The sequence below is a fragment of the Phyllostomus hastatus genome, unplaced genomic scaffold, assembly GCF_019186645.2.
Source record: "Phyllostomus hastatus isolate PE091 unplaced genomic scaffold, TTU_PhHast_1.1 phas_contig_137, whole genome shotgun sequence".
Lineage (NCBI taxonomy): Eukaryota > Metazoa > Chordata > Mammalia > Chiroptera > Phyllostomidae > Phyllostomus > Phyllostomus hastatus.
Window position 1 is genome coordinate 16,716,301 of NW_025333583.1, and position 6,351 is coordinate 16,722,651.

Consider the following 6,351-nt stretch of genomic DNA (forward strand, 5'->3'; position numbering starts at 1 on the left):
GTTGAGAGCATTCAACACACATTGAGAAGACAGGATGGGTGGAGGAAAGGTAGCTGACTCGGCAGAGCAGAGAAAGTGATTCCCAAGTGCCTGCAAAGGGATATCTGGAAGAAGAAAGGCGATTTGTCCTGTGGAAACCAGGGCAGTTCAGGAGCTAGAGGCCATGCCTACTTCATGCCATTTGCAGAGCCAAGGGGAAAAGGTTTAAACAGAGGCCTACAGAACATTTGGTTATTTATGTATTTTTTAGTTTAACAGGCATTTATGCATTTAGTTGAACATCTTCTACACACAAAATAGATCGTTTAAGATTTTTTAGAGGAAAGGAATTTAGGTCTTAAGAGGTTTATGAGTCTGCTACGTGTTTTCTGGAAATCATTTAACTGAGCCTTTTAAGCCCCCTGATGGCTGGGGCCAGCTGGAAAAAGGACATTTGGCTATTTAAAAGTTATAAACCCTGCTAACTAAAATATAATGTATCCTTCTATCTTGAGAAATGCAAAGAAAGGACCTCCACTTGGGAGTACTCCAAGCAATTTAAGGAAACTGTTCACATGAGAGAGAGTATCAAACACACGGTCAACAAACTAACTGCGGGACAAACAGAAAGTCTGATGTGTATGAATGTATTGAAACAAGGTTTAAACAAGCAGTAGAGTTTCTAATTAGTGATATGTGCTTTTAAAACTAAGGAAGTGAAAAGAACAACGTTAACTCCAGGGAAAACAAAAAGTTTGGCAGAAGGAAAAGTCATCACAGTTAAGTCCAAATAATGTACTCTTACTAATCTAATTAAAGTCGTGATACATAGTGAAAGCAGCATGTAGGGGAGGGGCGTGCAGAGATGGAGGAGAATAGATTCTCATTTCCGTGATGAAAAGTCAATAAGTAATACCCAGTTAAAGCATGCTAGATAGCTCAGTTCCAAAGAATCAGCTAAAAAAATCACAGTGGCTGTCTTTGGGAAGGGTAATATTCAGTGAGAGGGTTGTTGACTTTAAACTATGAGCATATATGACTTTAATAAAACTAAATTTTTTTAAAAAGGGAATAAAAGATGATCTCAAGGAGAAAAAACTTTGAAGATACTTTCCTGGATTTGAAAAACATGAGCATTAAGATTGAAAGAGATATCTAAATTTCTTAACAAAGGCCCATGGTAAAGCACATGATCATGAAGTAGGATACCAGTTATAAAAAAAAAAGAACTAAAAAGCCTCTGAGAAGGGGTGAAGGTACATACAAAGGCCTGGGAATAAGAGTGGTACTGAGCTTCCCAATAGCATCATTAGAAGCTAGAAGACAATGTAGCAATGCTTTTTAATTCTGAGGGAAAATTATTTTGAATCCAATATTATATAATTTTCAGACCTACTAGGTCTTTGTAGGAAACACCTTCTCAGGAAACTACTGGAAGATATACATTACCAAAATAAGGGAGTGAACCATGAAAGAAAATCCAGAAATAGTGTATCTGTCAGCTTAGGCTATGATGTGGTAACAAACAGTACCAAACTCTCCATGAATTTACAACATAGATGTGTTTCTTCTCACTCAACATGTTCACTGCATACTTCTGCTCCTTGTCACCTTTGCAATGGGACCCAGGCTACAGGAGCATCCTCTCTCTGGGACACTGCTAACCTTGTGGCAGAGGGATAAGAGAGAGATGACAGACCTGTCTCTTAAGCTTCCACCTTGGAGTGACACATGTCATTGGTCAAGCAAGTCACATGGTTACTTTGGAGTTTAATGTGGCAGAGATGTAAAATCCTTCCATAGGGTGGGACATCACAAGTCATAGTCAAGCCTGATGTCAGCGAGGTGAGGAAGTATAATCGACCCCAGTACAGAGCAGCAGATATTTTGAACACTAATACAATTTATCTCAAAGGGAACCCCTGCATAGAAGAGAGGCAAAGGGAACCCCAGGATAGCAGCTGTGAGGAGGAGGAGCGGTCAGCTTGGGGCAGCGGGGGCGGCGGGGGGGGGAGTGGGGACTGGCACTGATGGTTCCTCAGACAGGTTTGACTGTTGGGTGGCTGCCCCTCTGGGTAGGCGCTAGATTGATTTGGGGGTGGGGGTGGGGGTGTGTGGGTGGGTTCAGAGACCTGTTTTCTCACCAGCTTTTTTTATATGAAGTTTTTAAAATACTGTATAATAAAATAATTTAATAGAAACCTAAATTATGTTTACATGGATAGAAAGTTAATGGGTATGTTTGTATGTGTGTTCCTGTGATATACATGTGTCCTGTGTTTGTGTACATGTGTGTGATTAGGGTAGTTCTCAAACCCTAGTTGGGAATAGTTTGTTCCTTGTCTGCAACAAGATAAGTACAAAAATTGAGAATAAGCATTTATAAATGTTAGTAGAAATTCAACACAGTATCTTATGTCTGTTGAAATCAACAATATAGAATTTTGGGGCTTATGTATATATTTTTTTAAATTCTACTTTTAGTAATTCATTTCTACTCTAGTTTTTAAAAGTTTACAGTGGGTTGGAATTTCATTATTATTATTGTTTATTTTATTTTTAGAGAGGGGAAGGGAGGAGAAAGAGAGGGAGAGACGCACATCCCCTACTGGGGACCTGGCCTACAACCCAGGCATGTGCCCTGGCTGGGAATTGAACTGGCAACCCTTTGGTTTGCAGGCTGACACTCAATCCACTGAGCCACACCAGCCAGGGCATGCAGTGGATTGGAATTTTTTTAAAATGGTCCTTTATAATACAAAATAATATTGAATGTAAACTGTAATTGAAAAATAAAATAAATAAAAGCAGTCCTTTGCCACAGATCATTTTAGACTGATTTGGGATATAAAGGTCAGGCTTTAGTCTGAAGACATTTTAAGAATTATTGTGCTAGAACATTAAGCAAATAACCAGTGCTGCATTTTCAGACCGTTCTTCCTCCATAATTCTGAGAATTTTGTGCAGAAAGAACAGAAGCATGTTGAGGTCAGCATTTCCCATCCTTCTGTGATAAAGTCATTGATGATATTCTCCTCTTTCTCCATCTTGCCCTCTCAATAAAACATCTGGAAAGAACCCAAAGAAAATAGTGGCATTTTCTAAGAAGCAACGGGAAAGCAGCATTACTAACCCCAAGAAGGTGAAAGCATTTGATTTTTCTAAGGATAACAAAGTTATATTTTCATTTTAGACTGCACTACTCTTAGATAGTATTAATAGTCAAATATCTAAGACATTCGTAATTACAATATAAAAAGGTAGGAGCTCTCTTGCTTTCCAAACTGTCTTATCAGGTTCTTACTCTTTTTCCTTCAGGCTTTGTGCCCACGCTACCCTGTGCTGATTCAAAGAAAACAGAAAATGTCCAACTAAATGTCTTTGGGGGCTTAAAAAAATGATGTTTTACTGTGATAAAGGAAAATACAATCTATCATAGGATAAATTTCAGAAGCACCAAAGCACAGTTCCTCTCCAGCAGAGTGACATTTCTTTCAATGTATGAGTAAAAAGGAGGAAGTGGTCATTATTTCTCTGGATCCTCATGCCGAGGTTCATGCACATCTTGACTAAACTTTTCTGGTCTCTGTTTAGTAGTTCAGTCACGTATGTTGTCTTGGTGATACTGGAAAACAATACAGCTGACTCATGCCCTAACTGTTACTACCTAAACTCAGGTACAGGATACAGCGGTTCAAACCACGCCTCAGGAAGCACCCCCATCTCTGCATAATGAAAGGCTATTCAAACATGGTTAGCTCGTGAGACAGGAGGTACAGTGTCTCCTAAAACTAACACATTTATATCGACAACATCCAAAGATGGAGTGGGGCAAAGGATGCTGTCTATTTTCAAAAGCTCCTTCCGCCTAGACTTTTACCTCCCTAACCTTCCCCTTTCTACATGGAGTTTGGAAAGAGGTTACTTATTTGGGTATGTAAGGGTGATGGGGAAGGGGAGAACAAATCTTTCCAACTGTACACTTCCCTAGGCAGCCAATGAGTTATAAGAACCCTGGAAATTTCAGTGTCCCTTTTCTGTATAGACTTTTCTTAGCAAGGAATCCAGTCCTGTCAGCTAAATTTTGTATCTTAGTACTTGACACACTTTTTTTAAGGGACCTCACTAAAATGAAGATGATTTAGTATGTGTTTCTGCTTGCTGCATTAACTACAGTGTTGCCTCTTCTAGGAAATACTTTCTTGCCAACAGAACTTAGAGGGCATGCACACATCCATCCATGCCTCAAGCAGATTTTATGTCATTAGGGTCTAGTATCCACAGATCAGGAAAAAAACTGTTTCTGAGATCCTCAAAAGAAAAGAAGACTCAAAAGAAAAAGATCCTCAAAAGAAAAATAGTACACCTATTCTCAAACTCCGAATGAGAGTTATAGACATCGGTGAAATGGAATTGAATTTGCTGGAATTTGGTATGCTCACAACTCTGGCCCTTCATGGGTGGCTTTTTATTCCAGGTTCACACATCTCTCTAGACTTTCCTTTTTCCAGGACTGAGTACACCCTTTTTTTTTCTCCCATCCCTTTCCCCACCCCTCCAGTACAATTACCTTTTATAGATTCCTGTAATGAATCTGCAAATGTTATTGTCTAGCATGTTACTGTGTAACACTCTGTAAATATTACTAACATCTCTTCTATGGCACAATGTAAAATAGCTTCTGTAAAGGTGGCTTTGAGCTGAACCAGTAGAATGCTTTTGTAATTGTGAGTCAATTTCTTATATTTTTTTCCAGGAAGCCAGAAATGAATCATTTTTAGGACTTAGAGTCTATCACCTTTGGTCTAGCAGCATATTGCACCTGTGGCCTACGTGTTGCAAGGTATGAGCAGGCTATAATCAAAACACTCCCTGAGTGGCTCACTGCAGCCCAGGAATGTGGACTGGAACTGCCCTGAAGCCAAAGGAGTTTACAAACCATCCTCACTTTCTCCCCATTAGGGCTTGCCCTAAGTTGTCCTTTCACTGTCAGAGCTTGCTGCACACATGGGCAGAGCACACACATCACGTGTGATGAAATATATTACCCATTCACGTACTTGCCCAGCCCACTAGACTGTAAATGCCTCAAGGCCAGGGATAAAGTTTCACTCATCCCATTAGCCCGGCTCCTCTTCCGGGCCTGTTGATTGCCCTGAACAGAGGGAACCACACAAAACTGAAAACACAGGACACGAAAGACTGGAGTTGGAGCAGCCTCGCTTGGGGTAACACATGAAGTAGGTATGGAGGACCCGTTCTAAAGATTTCAGTCTTAATTCTTAAAGGGGAGGAATTACTAAGCAAGAGGGTGATGATTTTTTTCCAAGGGGAAAAAGTAGCAAAGTGCAAAGATTATTTGGGGCATACGGAAGACACATGAGTTTTCTTGACTGTTTTGAGCTTTCTTTAAAAAGGGTGGGGGCGGGGACATGGGAACTATGTCACAGGATTTTTGTGGGGATGAAAAGCCTCATATATGTGATGCAGCACTGTCCCTGCCTCATTGTGATTAGTAAGTATTCGATATTTTTACTGTATTTCATTATATCCAATCAGAAGATATTTTTGTGTCACTAAGAAAAAAATGTTCATAAACTGTTACACAGTCATTTCTTATCACTAAAATTATTTTCAATTTCTTTAAAAAATTTTAGATTTATTTAGATGGATTTTTAAAATCCCATTTTATTTTCAAGCCATATATACATATATATATACACATATATATATAAATGTGAAGGTAAATAAATTGTCTAAGATATTTATAAAACTTTTTCATATTCAGAGTCTAATTCTTCAGAATCACTTTTTGACTCAGAGGCACTGATTTCTGTGTTTTTTCCTCATGATGCTAGCCATGATATCAAGGGCTGGAAATTAGAAATGTTGCACTTCTAAAACGGGCCCCTCTGCTCAGTCCCAGATTTCTTTCAAACCACTGACACCCACTCTCCTTGTGCTTGTTCTTTCTCACCAGAAAGTGTCAACAGAATCTTTTCAAACGAAAACCAAATCCGTATTCCCTTCTGAATTCCTGCTCTTCACATCCTGACCTGCCCCTCCCATGAGGGGCCCCTGCCCCTTCCATGGTCGCCCCCACGTGAGTGAGTTCATGGTCACTCCGCGGTAGTCATCGTTTCTCAGGGCCAGATCCCTGCCGTCATTTCTGGCCCCACTCTGTTCCACCTCACATCCAGTCCTCCAAGGATCTAAATGCAGAATCTGGCTCCCATCCGCCTCCTCTGCTGCTACTTGTCTAGCCAGAGGCATCTTCGAATCTCACCTGTAATTACCTCCTCAGGTTTTTCTGTTTCTGTCTTGGCCCCCCTACTATTCTATGCTCAACAAAGTGGCCTGAGTGAATTTTGC